The 18,616-nt window shown below is 38.3% G+C and overlaps 1 protein-coding gene across 1 annotated transcript in view; it reads right to left on the bottom strand.

The window, feature by feature from the left end:
- Positions 1-18,616, bottom strand: part of ST8SIA1 (ST8 alpha-N-acetyl-neuraminide alpha-2,8-sialyltransferase 1) — a 163,107-nt gene that overhangs the window by 9,555 nt on the left and 134,936 nt on the right. The window lies entirely within an intron of this gene.

The raw sequence follows: 18,616 nt of genomic DNA, 5'->3' as shown, positions 1-18,616 counted from the left end.
GGGTCGAATCGGAGCTATAGCTGCCGGCCCATGCCAGAGCCACAGCAACATGGGATTCGAGCCATGCCTGCAACCCACACCACAGCTCACAGCAATGTCGGATCCTTAACTCACTGATCAAGGCCAGAGATCAAACTCGCAACCTCATGGTTCCTAGTCGGATTCATTAACCACTGAGCCACAATGGGAACTCCAATAATAAAAATAAATTAAAAAAAAAAACTTTATGTACCCAAAGGAATAGTTTCAAAGCATATATAGCAAAACTGATTATAATTCAGATAGACATATATTCACAAGTCCACAATCATAATTAAGTTTTCAGTTTTAAAAGGGCTGTTATTTTTAATGACCACATATTATCTCACAAAAGAATGCATAGTATGACATATACCTACATAAATATATTAAAACAATAATCATCATAAAGTCCATATCTGATAAAAAATGTAATAAAATGAAAAGTCAACAACATAAAGATACACATATTTCACTGGAAAACTTTACAAAAACATTTTATAAGGGGAAGTCTGTCAATATTTATAGAAGATATAAGCACCTATCTAAAATATATAAGAGAACCAATTGAAAAATTATTTACTGAACTCAGTAAGGGCTTAGACAAGATCAACTTTTAAAAAACCATAGTTAAACTAGGATAGAGGAGAATTTCCTCAGCTTGAAAAAGAATATCTACAAAAAACCTACACCTAACATCATAATTTGTGATGAGAAATTTGAAGCTCAGGATCAGAAACAAGCTGAGGATATTCCCAAGTCAGGGATCTCAACAACTGGAAGCCATTACTAATGCAATAAGATAAGAAAGGGAAATAAAAGGTATACAGTGTGAGAAGAAATAAATACAACTGTCTTTGCAGACGACACATGTAAAAAATCTGAAAGAATTGAAAATACTCCTGGAACTAATAAGCGATTATAACAAGGTTGCAGGATACAAGGTTAATATACAAAAATCGATTGCTTTCCCATATACCAGCAATAACAAGTGAAATTTGAATTAAAAAACACAATACAATTTACACTAGCAACTCCAAAAATGAAATGCTTAGGCATAAATCTAGCAAAATATGTACAAGATCTATGTGAGGAAACTACAAAACTCTAATGAATGAAATGAAAATCAAGGGACTAAATACTCTAATAAATAAATGGAGAAAAAAACTACCTGAACTGATCAGCAACTTCAGCAAAGTAGCAGGATATAAGATTAACATTCAAAAATAAGTCATACTCCTATATACTAACAATGAAATATTAGAAAAGAAATATAAAAATACAACACCTGGAGTTCCCGTCGTAGTGCAGTGGTTAACGAATCCGACTAGGAACCATGAGGTTGTGGGTTCGATCCCTGCCCTTGCTCAGTGGGTTAACGATCCGGCATTGCCCTGAGCTGTGGTGTAGGTTGCAGACGCGGCTCGGATCCCGCGTTGCTGTGGCTCTGGCGTAGGCCGGTGGCTACAGCTCCGATTCGACCCCTAGCCTGGGAACCTCCATGTGCCGCGGGAGCGGCCCAAGAAATAGCAACAACAACAACAACAGTAACAACAACAACAAAAAGACAAAAAAAAATACAACACCTTTTAAAATCACACCCCCAAATATTAAATACCTAGGAATAAACCTGACCAAGGAAGTCAAAGATTTATATACTGAGAACTATAAAACATTAATCAAGGAAATTAAAGAGGATGAAAAGAAATGGAAAGATATTCCATGCTCCTGGGTTGGAAAAATTAATATTGTAAAAATGGCCATACTACCCAAAGCAATCTACAGTTTCAATGCAATCCCTATCAAATTACCCATGACATTTTCCACAGAACTAGAACACAAAAATTTATATGGAACCACAAAAGATTCAGGATGCAAAAGCAATTCTGAGGAACAAAAACCAAGCAGGAAGCATAGCTCTCCCAGACTTCAAGCAATATTACAAAGCCACAGTCATCAAGACAGTGTGGTACTGGTACCAACACAGACAGGCAGACCAATGGAACAAAATAGAGAACCCAAAAATAAACCCAGACACCTATGGTCACTTAATCTTTGACAAAGGAGGCAAGAACACAAAACAGGCAAAGGACAGTCTTTTCTGGAAGTGGTGCTGGGAAAACTGGACAGTCGCATGCAAATCAATGAAACCGGAACACATCCTCACACCATGCATGAAAATAAACTCAAAATGGCTTAAAGGCTTAAATGTTAGACAGGACACCATCAAACTCCTAGAAGAGAACATAGGCAAAACATTCTCTGACATCAACCTTACAAATGTTTACTCAGGACAGACTCCCAAGGCAACAGAAATTAAAGCAAAAATAAACCAATCGGACCTAATCACACTGACAAGCTTTTGCACAGCAAAGGAAACCATAAAAAAGACAACCTACATAATGGGAGAAAATAGTTTCAAATGATGCAACTGACAAGGGCTTAATATCTAAAATAAACAAACAACTTACACAACTCAACAGCAGAAAAGCCAAAAACCCAGTGGACAAATGGGCAAAAGACCTCAATAGACATTTTCCCAAAGAAGATAACACAGATGACCAAAAGGCACATGAAAAAATTCTCAACATCCTTGATTATTAGGATCAAGTGGATTTAAATCAAATCCACTATGAGGTATCACCTCACACCAGTCAGAATGGCCATCATTAGTAAGTCCACAAATAACAAATGCTGGCAAGGGTATAGAGAAAAGGGAACCCTCCTGCACTGTTGGGAATATAAATTGGTACAACCACTATGGAAAACAGTATGGAGGTACATTAGGAAACTAAATATAGAAGTACCATATGATCCAGCAATCCCACTCTTGGGCATGTATCCAGAGGAGACTTTCCTTGAAAAAGATACATGCACCCACATGTTCATTGCAGCACTATTCACAATAGCCAAGACATGGAAACAACCCAAATGTCCATGGACAGATGATTGGATTAGGAAGATGTGGTACATATACACAATGGAATACTGCTCAGCTATAAAAAGAACAAAATAGTGTCATTTGCAGCAACATGGATGGAACTAGAGACTCTCATACTAAGTGAAGTAAATCAGAAAGAGAAAGACAAATCTATTTCGCAAAGAGAAATCTGCAAAGCTACATACTGTACGATTTCAACTACATGACATCCTGGAAAAAGCAAAAATACACTATAAGAATCACTGGTTGGAGTTCATGATGCAGCAGAAACGAATCCGACTAGGAACCACGAGTTTGCAGGTTCGATCCCTGGCCTTGCTCAGTGGGTTAAGGATCTGGTGTTGCCATGAGCTGTGGTGTAGGTTGCAGATACGGTTCGGATCCTGCGTTGCTGTGGCTGTGGCGTAGGCTGGCACGTGTAGCTCTGATTGGACCCCTAGCCTAGGAACCTCCATATGCTCCATATGCTGCGGGTTCAGCCCTAAAACGAAAAAAAAAAAAAAGAAAAAAGAGAAAGATCAGTGGTTGTCAGGTGTTGAATGGAAAGAGGGATGAACAACTGAAGCATAGAGGATTTTTAGGGTAGTGAAAATACTCTGTATGATACTATAATGATGGATACATGTCATCATACATTTGTCCAAATCTATAGAATGTACAACACGAAGAGTGAACTGTATAGTGAACTACAGACTGCGGATAATTATAACATACTGCTTTAGGTTCATCAGTTTTAATAAACATATAACTCTAGTGGGAGATATCGATAATGGAGGAGGCTATGCATGTGTGAGGATTGGGGGTATATGGGAAATCTTTTATTTTCCTCTCAATCTTGCTGCAAACCTAAAACTGCTCTGAAAAAAATAACATCTTTAAAATAACCATAGCTTTCCTATAATAGAGCAAGCACATATTAAAAATATAGAGTATTAAAGATTTTATTTGTAATAGCAACAATGGCCCCCAAAACCTTGAAATAAGCCTAAAAATAAATATACAACAGTTTTATGGAAACAATAATGACTATTGAAAGATGTCTCCTCAAATAAATGTGTAGGTTCAATGCAATCTCAACCAAAATTCCAATATGATTTAAAAACAAAATTCTATACAATGAATATAAAATTCATATGAAAGACAAATCAAGTATACACACTTAAGGCAATTTTAAATAAAAGAATAACAGAGAGGATTTAACTTACCAAATATCAAAACTGATTATAAAACTACAGTAATAAAAATACAACAGAACCTATGAAAGAACAGACAATATATAAAGAGTCTAGAAATAGAACCAGGCCTACTTAGGATTTCCTGTATGATAAAAGTGACATTTCAAACCAATTCATAAAATATTGACTATTCCCTAAATTGTACTGGGACCACTGGCAACCCAAATAATAGAAACTAAGATGAATTCCTCCCTCACAGTGTTCAGAAAATTAAGTTCCAGATGGAATAAGATACATTCCAACATTAGAAGAAAATATAAGAAAATATTTTTAAGGCCTTGGGATACACAGGGCCTTGTTAAATATGGCACTAAAAGCAATATCCATAAAGAAAAAGATTGATAAACATGAATGCTTCAAAACTAAAGACTTCTACCAGACAAAGGTTATGTAATTAAAGAGACAAGCAACAGATTGAGGAGAAAACATTTACAAAATGCGAAACCAACAATTAGTAGACGGAACAAACAATAACAATGAATAACATACAAATAATAAAAGAGACAAATGGACAATAAACCATCAAGTCTGAGATGAGGAAATTCAAAGGGCCAACACGCACATGAACATAACCTCACTAGCATTCAAATTATATGTTTATACCAATTTTTTAAACTTATAACAATTTAAAAACTATAGAAAAATAACAGTTTTCTACATATTCAATTGTTAAAAGTTAAGGAACATGATAACGAGTATTAAAAAGAGTGTGAGGGAGCTCCCTTGTGGTGCAGTGGGTAGAGGATCCAGGGCTGTCACTGCAGTGGATCGGGTCGTTGCTATGGCTCGGGCTGGATTCCTGGCCCATGAATTTCCACATGCCACGGGTGTGTCAAAAGAAAAGAGAGTGTACAATGGGTACTTTATGCTTTAAATGGAAATATGAATTGTTAGAGTTTAGAAGGCAATTCGGCATTTTCAGCATGCTCACCTACTGACCCAGCACTTCCATGTCTCAGGAGCTGCCTCTCATATTTATAGAGCAACCCCCTTTACTTCTCTTAAATATTGGCTCAATTGAAAGCACCTCAAAGCCTTTCCTGACCACCCCCATCTGTCACATTTGTTGCATTTCTTCATTATACCTACCACTACATGGCATTTTACTATATATGTATGTCTTTATTTATTGTTTGTGTCCTCTTGAAGTATACTATAGAGGGGACTTCATTTTGTTTACCGCTAAATCTACAGCACTAAGAAGGATGCTTGGCACATGGCACTAATATTCATGAATGTTTGCTAATGTATGTGGAAAATCAGAGACAACTAAGTGTCCTTCACAAAGAGGATGGCAAAACAAGTAGTGTTATGTCCATTCTTTGAATCCAAGGCAAATCTTTAATAAACATCTCTATTTGTATAGAAATGAAATACATCCAAGACAAAATGTTACATGAAAAACAGAGAAGATGCAGAATTACTAGAGCAATTTGTATAGTGGGTTATCATACAGGATGCAGATATATATTTTCTATAGTTACATATATGTATGTAAATGCATGGGGAAATATTGGAAGAATACACACTAAACTGGAAACAATGATTAACACTGGGGAGAATAGTGGGCATGGAGATGCAGGTGGAGGGTCAAGTGAAACCTTAGCCTTATTTGGAATGATTCTATTCTTCAGACAGTGAATATATTTATGTGTTATTTGTGTTATTAACTATTTCCTTTTGAAAAGACACCTTAGCAATCATATAAATGCAAAATAAAACAATTGTTGAGTTTTTAGTTTACTCTTTTCAACACACAAATAAATTAGGACTATGGTTATAATTGCATTCTTTTTAAGTTTTTTTTTAATATCATTATAATGTTGTACATACCATACAAAGCACATTTACCGAAAAAAGTCACAAATGTTCAGGTTAATTTATCTAAGCATATTTCAGTTTTAAAAGTTCACTTCTTTTATACTGAATCTTTGTTCTAATTTTCTTCTCTATAATTTTTTCCTTTTTTCTTTTTTTAGGGCCGCACCTGCAGCCTGTGGAAGTTCCTAGGCTAGGGCTCCAATCAGCTGCAGCTGCTAGTCTACACCACAGCCATGACAACACCAGATCTGAACCGTGTCTATGGCCTACACTGCAGCTCATGGCAACACCGGATCCTTAACCCACTGAGCTGGGTCAGAAATCGAACTCGCATCCTCATGCATACTAGTTGGGTTCATTTCCTCTGAGCCACAACAGGAACTCTCTCTATAACTTTTATTTGAAGTCTTGCCTTATTATTTACTTCCTGCACAAATATTTCAGCAGTTTTCCAGTAGGTTAACTCATTTCCTCATGTTTACTTGCTTTCTTAATATCTTGGACCATTTGCCATGTTCACGGTTGCTGTCATTTTTCTCTTTGTGCAGCTGTTTGCTTACCCAGCTGTTGCTTCCTTTTCCTCTTTCAATGAACACTGATTTTTGTGTTGATTTATAATACTTCTCTCCTCTGCACCTTCTTATCATTTGGGGGCATCTCTTCCACAAGAAAATGTTTTACCAAATTGCATAAAGCACATACCAAGCTCTTCCATTCATATATAGTACCTATTAAAATATGCCCTAGGAATGCAAAGTTTTAAAATATTTGCAGAGTGAAAGGTCCAAACCTAAACTGGGAATATTGCTAAGAGGAGAGAAATTTAGGACAGGCCTTTCAGAGATAGATATATCTGAACTGAATTTTGAAGACTGGGCAGAAGTTAGCTTTGTAAACAGAGTTGAAGAGAAAGAGCATGTTTGGCTAAGACAGCAAGGAGGGCAAAGGCACAAAGAGGAGAGAAGGGGGTTCTGAGAAGTGCAAAGAATTTAATAGGGTAAAACTTTAGTGCCTTGGGAGTAGCTAGGTATGAGGCTAGCCTGGTGCACAGGGTACCATAAAACACTGACCTACGGCCCATCAAGGTGGAGATTTTACCCACAAGGAGAAGTGGAAACTAATTAGCATGTGTCAGCCTGTGAGGGAGATGATGAGGATGTTACCACAGGACCTGTAGGGGAGGAAGGAGAAGCTGACTTGGGTGACTGGGAAAAACAGGGCTCATCTTCACTGGAAAGCAGCAGTGAGGTCTATGGGGCAGCGTCCATGCTGACTTAGTGTGAGTTCTGCTCCAGTTGATAGAGCTGTGTCTCTCCTAAGCATGAGGGTGAGTAAAGTTCCGGAGGCTCCTCTCCATATGACATGTAACACAATAGGAGAGGGTGGCTTGAGGAGAAAGATCATTACCTAGTTATGGACATGTTGAGTTAGGGACACAAGATGGCCCAGAAAAGCAATGGACCAACATACAAAACACTGACAAATTACCTCATCGAAATGGTGGGCAAAGGTGGTCGAGTCACACAAAAGGTAGGTGGGCAGTGAGGTGAGTGGAAACGAGGAAAGGGTTCCATAACAGAAGAGGAAAGAGTTTCAGAAGTTTGTCAACAGTGGTAGATGCCAGGGAGAGAGCAGGTAAAATGCAGACAGAAAATGCCACCTGAAGATTCAGCAACATGTCCATTTTCAGTGGCATCAGCTGTTTCAGTAAAAATCAATCTAGATCAGGGGTTGAAAACTCAAGTGTATCCAGGAGCCAAGCTGAATGGGAAAATATGTGAAGGGGCCAAGGATAGGACTAGAGGGAGTAGATCTGAAAATGGAATGCACATGTCCCAGCTAAAGGATTTCAAATTAAAAAAAAAAAAGTAATAGTTAAGTGAAACAGTCACGCAGACCAGGTCTGGCCCATTGGCAACAAGCCTAAGGTCAACCCTCAAAATTTATTCAAAATTCCAAATGCTAATGAGACTACATAACCACAAAATCTCTTTGAAGCACATGAAAAAACTAGTGTAGTATATATGATCTCTTTTTTTGGGGGAAGGATCTGGAGCATTTTCTTCTTTTTATTTTCTTTTTTATTATGGTTGATTTACAATGTTCTATCAATTTCTGCTTTACAGCAAAATGACCCAGTTATACACACACACACACACTCTTTTTCTCACATTATCCTCCATCATGTTCCATCACAAGTGATTAGATATAGTTCCTTGTGCAGGATATCATTGCTTAACCACTCCAAATGATATGATCTGTTTATGACATTACTGATAGTACGAGATAAGAACCAGAAGAACTATAATCAAATTACAGAAATAAACCACAAATTATTTTATAAGATCCTGCTTAACACCTGTTATCTTATTTAAGCCCTGTTGTCACTGGAGAGGGCATCATCCCTTTTCTGCTGTGGAAGAAATTGAGGATCAGAGCAGTTAAAAATTTTAGCAAAGTTTCATGGCTAGAATGTATGCAGTAGATTTCAGATTCCAACTCCAGCTTAATCTGACTCTTGATTCAATGCTCTTTCAATTAGACCGTGGTGCTTTTCCCCAGAGGGAAGATACATTCCTCCTGCCCTGTGTGAATTCGTTCACCTACTATCTGAGATATAGTCCTTCTGTCCTTCTCAAGGATATGGTCCCTGTTATCCTCTTTATCGCCTTCATTTTCATCTATTCCCTTTCACTGGTCCATTTTCTCCACATGAGCTCTTCTTGTCCAACACCCCTAGCTGAAAACAAACCGAGGTAGCAGAGAGCTGGGCCCCAGGTTGAGCAGCTGTGGTCAGTCTCCTGATGACATCTTAAGACCACATGCAGGAGCATCAGACCCTGGTTAGGAAAAGACAAAGTGACCACAATTTCCTCTCACCCTGCTTTAATTGAGAGGGATTTTCCAGCCTGACACATGTGCAGAGAAGGTCCTCAAGTCAAGGAAGGTAGCCTAAGGAGACAGGGGTTGCCAACCCATAATATGTGCCGCCAACCCCGCAGAAATCTTTACATTGGAATCCACTTGGCTAAAAGATGCACATGCCTACCAGGAAGGACCCTGACTCAGACAAAATGTGGGAACGAACAAGATAACTGGCTAGAGACAACTACCTCCCCAATGAACATGAGAGTGCCTATATATCTTCAAATTATAGTTTTGTTGGGATAGATGCCCAGGAGTGGGATTGCTGGATCATATGGTAGTTCTATTTTTATTTTATTTTTCTTGAGAAACCTTCATAGTATTTTCCATAGTGGTTGTGCCAATCTGCATTCCCACTAACAATGTAGGAGGGTTCCCTTTTCTCCATATCCTTTCCAGCATTTATTACTTGTAGACTTTTTGATGATGGCTACACTGACATGTGTGAGGTGACACCTCGTTGTAGTTTTGATTTGCATTTTTCTAATAATTAGCAATGCTGAGCATTTCTTCATGTATTTTTTGTCCATCTGTATGTCTTTAGGGAAATGTCTATTAGCTCTTCTGCCCATTTTTTGATTGGGTTGTTTGTTTGATCTGAGCTGCATGAGTTTGTATATTTTGCAGATTACTCCCTTGTCAGTCGGTTCATTTGCAAATATTTTCTCCCATTCTGGGGGTTGTATTTTTGTTTTATGGTTTCCTCTGTTGTGCAAAAGCCCTTAAGTTTATTTATTTATAAACCCACTGGTTTATTTTTGTTTTTATTTTCATTACTCTAGGAAGTGGATCCAAAAAGATATTGCTGCGATTTATGCCAAAGAGTGTTCTGCCTATGTTTTCTTGTAAGAGTTTTATAATATCCCATCTTAGATTTAGGTCTTTAATCCACTTTGAATTTATTTTGTGTATAGCATTAGAAAGTGTGCTAATTTTGTTATTTTATATGCAACTGTCCAGTTTTCCTGGCACCACTTATTGAACTGGTAATTTCATCTCTGTTGCATCTTCTTGCCTCCTTTGTCAGATCAGTTGCCCATAGGTGTTTATTCTTGGGCTTTCTATCCTGTTCTACTCATCTATATTTTTAATTTTGTGCAAGCACCATCCTATTTTAATGATTCTAGCTTTGTAGAATAGATAGAAGTTAGTGAGCCTGATTCCCCAGCTCCATTTTTTTCTTTCTCGGGATTGCTTTGGTTATACGGGGTCTTTAGTGTTTCCGTATAAATCTTTTGTTCTAGTTCTGTGAAAAATTCCATTTGTAATTTGATAGGGATTGGACTGAATCTGTAGACTGCCTTGGGAAGTATGGTCATTTTGAGAACATTGATTCGTCCATTTCAAGAATATGGTATATCTTTCCATCTATTTGTGCCATCTTCAATTTCTTTCATCAGCATCTTATAGTTTTCAGAGTACAGGTCTTCCGCCTCCTTAGGTAGGTTTATTCCCATATATTTTATTCTTTTTGTAGTGATGGTATATGGATTGTTTCCTAATTTCTCTTTCTGATCTTTTGTTGTTAGTGTATAGAAATGCAAGAGATTCCTGTATATTAATTTTGTATCCTGTGACTTTACTGAATTCACCGTTGAGCTTTAGTAGTTTTCTGATAGCATCTCTTTTTTGTTTTATAATGATTTTTATTTTTTCCATTATAGCTGGTTTACAGTGTTCTGTCAATTTTCTACTGCACAGCAAGGTGACCCAGTCACACAGACATATATACATTCTTTTTCTCACATTATCATGCTCCATCATAAGTGACTAGATATAGTTCCCAGTGCTATACAGAAAGATCTCACTGATTATCCATTCCAAAGACAATAGTTTGCATCTATTAAACCCAAGCTCCCAATCCATCTCACTCCCTCCCCTCCCCCTTGGCAACCACAAGTCTATTCTCCAAGTCCATGAGTTTCTTTTCTATGGAAAGGTTCATTTGTGCCATATATTAGATTCTAGATATAAGTGATATCATATGGCATTGGTCTTTCTCTTTCTGACTTACTTCACTTAGTATGAGTCTCTAGTTCCATCCATGTTGCTGCAAATGGCATTATTTCATTCTTCTTTATGGCTGAGTAGTATTCCATTGTGTATATACCATATATTCTTAATCCACTCATCTGTCCATGGACATTTGGGTTGTTTCCGTGTCTTGGCTATTGTGAACAGTGCTGCAATGAACATTTGGGTGCATGTGTCTTTTTCAAGGAAAGTTTTGTCCAGATATATGCCCAAAAGTGGGATTGCTGGGTCATATGGTAGTTCTCTATTTAGTTTTTTGACATACCTCCATACTGTTTTCTATAGTGGTTGTACCAATTTACATTCCCACCAACAGTGAAGGAGGGTTCCCTTTTCTCCACAGCTCCTCCAGTATTTATTATTTGTGGACTCATTAATGTTAGCCATTCTGACTGGTGTGAGGTGGTATGTCGTGGCAGTTTTGATTTACATTTCTCTAGTAATCAGTGACTATGAGAATTTTTTCATGTGCCTGTTGGCCATCTGTACATCTTTTTTGGAGAAATGTATATTCAGGTCTTTTGCCCATTTGTCCATTGGGTTGTTGGCTTTTCTGCTGTTGAGGTGTATAAGTTGTTTGCGTATTTTAGAGATTAAGCCCTTGTCAGTTACTTCGTTTGAAACTATTTACTCCTATTCTGTAAGCTGTCTTCTTGTTTTTGTTTTTTGTTTTTATGGTTTCCTTTGCTGTGCAAAAGCTTGTCAGTGTGATTAGGTCCCATTGGTTTATTTTTGCTTTTATTTCTGTTGCCTTGGGAGATTGTCCTGAGAAAATATTCATAAGGGTGATGTCAGAGAATGTTTTGCCTATGTTCTCTTCTAGGAGTTTGATGGTGTCTTGTCTTTTAAGTCTTTAAGCCATTTTGAGTTTATTATTGTGCATAGTGTGAGGGTGTGTTCCAGTTTCATCGATTTACATTTTGATAGGATCTTTAGGATTTTCTATGTATAGTATCAAGTCATCTGTAAATAGCAATGATTTTACTACTTCTTTTCCAATTCGGATTACATTTATTTCTTTTTCTTCTCTGATTGCAGTGGCTAGAACTTCCAAAACTATGTTGAATAAAAGTGGTGAGAGCAGACATCCTTTTCTTTTTCCTAATCTTAGTGGAAATTCTTTGTTTCTCACCATTGAGAATGATGCTACCTGTGTGCCGGTCATATATGGCCTTTACTATGTTGAGGTAGGTTTCCTCTAAGTCCTCTTTCTGTAGGTGAGCATAAATGGGTGTTGGATCTTGTCAAAAGCTTTTTTTCACAATCATTGAAGTGATCATATTTGTTGTTGTTAGTTTTTTGTCTTTTGTCTTTTTAGGGCTGCACCTGTAGTATATGGAGGTTCCCAGGCTAGGGGTCGAATCAGAGCTGTTATTGCCGGCCTATGCCACAGCCACAACAATGCCAGATGTGAGCCACATATGCCACCTACACCACAGCTGATGACACTGCCAGGTCCTTAACCCACTGAGCGAGGCCAGGGATCGAACCCACAACCTCATGGTTCCTAGTTGGATTCGTTTCCACTGCACCACAATAGGAACTCCCAAATGGTTTTTGTTTTTGTTTTTGTTGTTGTTGTTGTTGCTATTTCTTGGGCCGCTCCCGCGGCATATGGAGGTTCCCAGGCTAGGGGTTGAATCGGAGCTGTAGCCACCGGCCTACACCAGAGCCACAGCAACGCAGGATCCGAGCCGCGTCTGCAACCTACACCACAGCTCACGGCAACGCCGGATCGTCAACCCACTGAGCAAGGGCAGGGACCGAACCCGCAACCTCATGGTTCCTAGTCGGATTCGTTAACCACTGCGCCACGACGGGAACTCCCCAAATGGTTTTTTATTTCGATTTGTTAATGTGATATAATATATTACACTGATCAATTTTTGGATATTGAAGAACACTGGCATCCCTGGAATAAATCCCACTTGATCATGGAATATGATCCTTTTAATGTTTTATGTATTGTTCTATTTGGTTTGCTAGTATTTTGTTGAGGGTTTTGCATCTACGTTCATTGGCCTATAATTTTCTTTTTCACTATTTTTTTAAGGGCTCTACCTGGGGCACATGGAAGTTCCCAGACTAGGGGTTGAATCAGAGCTGCAGTTGCCAGCCTATGCTACAGCCACCAGCCTATGCTACAGCCACTGCAATGCAAGATCTGAACCACACTGGTGACCCACATCACAGCTCATGGCAATGCAGGATCCTGAACCTCTTTACCCATTGCGTGAGGCCAGAGATCAAACCCACATCCTCTTGAATACTAGTTAGGTTTATTACTGCTGAGCCACAATGGGAACTCTCTAATTTTGTTTTTTTGTTGTATCTTTGGTTTTGGTATCAGGGCCATGGTGGCCTCATAGAATGAGATTGGGAGTATTCCTTCCCCTGCAATATTTTGGAATAGTTTCAGAAGGATATGTGTTAGCTCTTCTCTAAATGTTTCATATAGTTCATCTGTGAAGTCATCTGCCCTGGACTTTTGTTTGTTGTAATTTTTTTTTGTAAGTTTTTAAATCACAGCTTCAATTTTAGTACTTGGGAGTGGTCTGTTCATATTTTCTATTTCTTCCTTGGGCAGTTTTGGAAGATTGCACCTTTCTATGAATTTGTTCATTTCTTCTAAGTTCTTCATTTTATTGGCATATTGTTGCTTGTAGCAGTCTCCTATGATCCTTTGTATTTCCATGGTGTCAGCTGTAACTTCTCCTTTTCTGTTTCTAATTTTCTTAATTTGAGCCCTCTCATATTCTTTTTTCTTAATGAGTCTGGCTAAGGGTTTATCAATTTTGTTGATCTTTTCAAAGAACCAGCTTTTAGTTTCATTGATCTTTTCAATTGTTTTCTTCAACTCTATTTCATTTATTTCTGCTCTGATCATTATGATTTCTTTCCTTCTGCTCACTTTGGAGTTTATTTGTTCTTTCTCTAGTTGTTTTAGGTATGAGATTAAGTTGTTTGATATTTTTCTTGTTTCTTGAGGTAAGCTTGTATTACTATAAACTTCCCTCTTAGAACTGCTTTTGCTGCATCCCATAGGTTTTGGATCATGGTGTTTTCATTTTCATTTGTCTCTAGGTATTTTTTGATTACCTCTTTGATTTCTTCAGTGACCCACTGGCTGTTTACTACCATATTGTTTAGCCTCCACATGTTTGTGTTTTTGCAGCCTTTTCTTTGTAACTGATTTCTAATCTTAGAGACTGTGGTCTGAAAAGATGATTTCAATTTTCTTAAATTTACTGAGGCTTGATTTGCGGCCCAGAATGTGATCTATCCTGGAGAACCTTCCATGGGGGCCTGAGAAGAATATGGATTCTTCTGCTTTCAGATGGAATGTTCTATAGACATCAGTTGAGTCCATCTAATCCTTATGGTCTGTGTTTCCTTACTGATTTTCTGCCTGGACAATCTGTCCATTGCTGAAAGTGGGGTGTTCAAGTCTCCCACCATTACTGTTATTGTCTATTTTTCATTTATATGGCGTTAGCAGTTGCCTTGTATGCCGAGGTGCTCTTATGTTGGGTGCATATATATTTAAACTATTATATTTTCTTTTTGGATTAATCCTTTGATCATTATATAGTGTCCTTCTTTTTCCCTTCTAACATTCTTTATTTTAAAGTCTGTTTTGTCTAATATGAGTATTGCTACTCCAGATTTCTTTTGATTTCTGTTTGCATGGAATATCTTCTTCCATCCTCAAATATATTATCTGGCCCCTTCTCTCCTTCTGCACCCCCCCATAATGCAAATGTTGGTGCATTTAATGTAGTCCCAGAAGTCCCTTAGATTTTTCTCATTTCCTTTCATTCTCTTTTCTTTATTCTGTTCCACATCAGTGATTTCCACCAATCTGTCTTCCATCTTATTTGTTCTTCTGCTATCTCATTAATTCCTTTTAGTGTATTTTTCATTACTGTTATTGTATTGTATTGTTCATCTCTGTTCTTTCAATCTTCTATTTTTTGGTTAAGAATTTCTTGTAATTTCTTGATCTCTGCCTCCATGTTTTTCCCAAGATCTTGGATCATCCTTATTATCATTACACTGATTTTTTTTCTTTTTTTTTTTTTAATGTAGTCTATCTCCACTTCACTTTAGTTGTTCTTCTGGGGTTTTGTCTTGTTCCTTTGTCTGGAATGTTTTTATCTACTGCTTCATTTTGTCTAGCTTCCTGTGTTTGTGGTCTCCTTCCTGCAGTCTGAAGGGTTGTAGCACCTCTTGCTTCTGGTGTCTGTACCTTGGTAGAAGAAGTTGATCCAGGGGCTTGCACAGGCTTCCTGCTGGGAGGGACTGGGGTCTGCCCAGTGATGGGTGGAGCTAGGTCTTTTCCTTCTGGTGGGCAGGACTGTATCGAGAAGTGTGATTAGAGGAGGCTGTGTGCCTAGGACAATTTTAGGCAGCCTGTCTGCCAGTGCTTGGGGCTGTGTTTCCACCTTGTTAATTGTTTAGCCTGGTGCTTCTCAGCACTGGTGCCTGTAGGCTACTGGGTGAGGTGAGATCATTCCAAAAAGGCATGCCCATGATTACTCCCTGGGGCCTCTGCCTCCAATGTCCTGTCCCCATAGTGAGCTATAGCTTATTCCTGCTTTACCAGGAGTCACTCCAAGAACCACAGTAGGTCTGCCCCGGATGCTTATGGAGTCCTTGCTTTGCCCTGGGAACCAGTGAATGTGAAACCTTGTGTACACCCTTCAATCGTGGAGTCTCTGTTTCCTCCATTCCTGTGGTGCTCCTGCTCTCAAGCCCTGATAGCATTCATTGCCAAGTGCTCTGGGGGCTCCTCTTCCCAATGCCAGATCGCCAGGCTGGGGAACCTGACGTGGGGTTCAGAACTCTTACTCCTATGGGAGATACTCTGTGATATAGTTATTTTCCATTTGTGGATCACCCACTCAGCCAGTATGGGATTGCTTACATTGTGAAAGCACCTCTCCATCTTGATGTGGCTTCTTCTTTGTATTTGGGTATAGAATATCTTTTTTTTTTTTTGGTAGTTTCCAATCTTTTTTGTTGATGGTTGTTCAGCAGTTAGTTGTGATTCTGGTGTTTTTGAGGGAGGAGGTGAGCCCAAGTCCTTCTACTCCACCATCTTATCCCTAATCCTCTCAGTTAAATCATTTTAAGAACAGAAATCTCAGGTGTTCTATTTTGATATTCTTTGCTTGATAGTTTTTCAGTGTCTCCACTCTCCTAACTTAAACTTTCTAAAAATTTTATTACATATACATAAGGCATTAGGGGATAGTTTTCTGGAATATTTAAGAAAGCTTTAATATATGTCTGCCCTGATGTAAAATAGGAAGGAAGGAAAAGACACAGGAGGTGAGATGAGGAGACAAATAAACTGAAGGTAATTAAAAGTAATGGGTAATTGGAATCAATAATGATCATGCAAATTCAAGCTTATGGAAATTCTGAAAATATTGGAGAGAGCATTGAACTCTCTGGCAGATACAGGATGAAGTTCCAAAGCAATGTGAAAAATTTTCAAGGGATAGGTTGACCTCTATTCACACCTAAATTCTTACTGATGACTTCATAATTTCTGGCTCCAGGAATTACAGGGCATAAATGCATAATTATAACAAGTATAAACATACATTTAAATCTCATTTTTAACTAACATTGTGGGCTTGGTCACTTTTCTACATATCTTAAGCTGTATGTACTTCAGTTTCTTTATCTGTAAAGTAGAGATATTAGTTGTATCTAGCTTATAGGAATGCTTTATTACATTAATTAATACTTGCAAAGTATTTAGAATAGTATCTATCCCATTGTCACATTCCACAACTATTATTATTTATTATTATAACCAACAGACTGCTGGCCATTTCCATTTTGATTCATTTAGGCACTCAACAATTATTGGGTATCAGTTATGTACCAGGCATTTTTCTATGCATTACTGGATAAAGCAGTGAACAATATAAACAAAGTCTCTTCCCCCTAGAAAAGACAACCAATAAACAAAAAATGAACTCTATGTGGGCAGGGCACAAAGAAAATCAAGTAGGATAATAGGAAAAGAGAGAGTGAGGATGTTGCTATTTTATTTAGAGTGACATTTTAGCAGATGTGTAAAGAAAAGGAGGCAGAAAGCCCTGTGGAGATCTGTGGGAAACATCTCAAACCCTGCCTCTTCCCTCTGTTATCTTTTGAAACAACCATATTCCTTATCTGAACAAATGGTAGAACCATCCACCAATGACTCAACCCAGCCATAAAACATACATTCTTCCTCCTTTCACAGCCTCTACCCAACTGGTCACTAAACCCCCCCCCCTTTTTTTTAACAACTCTTGAGATTACTTCCTTGTCTCTTCTATTACTTTCAGGTTGAGCCACATGAAATGGACATTCCACAGGTCGAAGACAGTTGGGTAGCAGCCTGTGTTCACTAAACCCATTTTGTTTTCCTCCAAAGCAATAGAGGCTACTTCTCAGAATTCCTTGTGCCTAGGTAGAGCCGTGTAATGTATTCTGGACAGAAATGCTGTGTGACACTTTAGCCTGGATCCTAAAATCTCTCCCCAATATTCAATATCTGCTCTAGTCCTTCCTCTGTCAGTAACACAGAATAAAGCAGACATAGTCAAGGATCCTATGGCCCTAGGGGAATGGCAGAAGCACTGGATAGAAGTTTAGGTTCATAAATGACAACATAGAATAGAACACTTCCCTCTCCTCACGTGTTCTCAAATTATATGTGACTAAGAAAGGATATTTTATTGTATTAAGCTGGGATGGTATGGAGCTTTTTGTTACAGCAATAAGCCCACCCTAACTAAAGCAATTTTATTTCAGATCATCATCAAGCCTCCTCTATATCATAGCAATTACATCCAAACTGATCATCCAGTCTCTAATACATACTTTTCAAGGCAACCCAAGTCATTGTACCAAGCCCCGATTTCACCACGTCACTCTCCTTTAAGGGCTTGTCCTCAATGGCTTGTCCTTAACTTGACCAAGTGATCTGGCTATTCAAAACCTTCCATGATGTAATCCCTACCTAACTCTAGCCTCTCTTTTTGCTATTACTCATCAGTACCCTTTATCCTTGCTCAGCCCAATTTCCTTATATTCCTTAAATGAGCCATGCCCATTTGTGTCTCCAAGCCAATGCACATGCTACTCCTTCCATCTGAACTGAACACACCCATTTCCCTGTTAATGTCTATTAGTCTTTTAGGACTCAACTTAGGGCATCTGCTATAGGAGTTTTCTATGACCCTAAGCTTGGATTAGAGAGCTAACTGTCCTTTTTGAGCACTTTAGCTTTATTATCAAGATACTTATCACCTTGTCATGTAATTCTCTTTTTAATTTTTATGGCTCCTTTACTGAATTCCTTCAGAAAAGAGTAATGTTCTTTATCTTTGTGTTCCCTAGGTCAAGAACAGTGCTTGACACAGTGCAGGCATTCACTGTGAATAAATGCATACAGGACCTGTAGAATGTCCCTTTCATGTGGCTCAACCTGCAAGTAATAGAGAATGAGGGAATTTCTAAGCATTGTTGCATCTTTTCACAGAATGCATTTAATTCATTCCAAAATATGCTACAGGAAAAAAATGCAAGAGGCTTTTGGGGGGGGGGTTCAGGAATACGAAGAAAATATGAGATA

This window comes from Phacochoerus africanus, chromosome 7, assembly GCF_016906955.1.
Source record: "Phacochoerus africanus isolate WHEZ1 chromosome 7, ROS_Pafr_v1, whole genome shotgun sequence".
NCBI lineage: Eukaryota > Metazoa > Chordata > Mammalia > Artiodactyla > Suidae > Phacochoerus > Phacochoerus africanus.
This window is presented reverse-complemented; position numbering and strand designations above follow the sequence as displayed.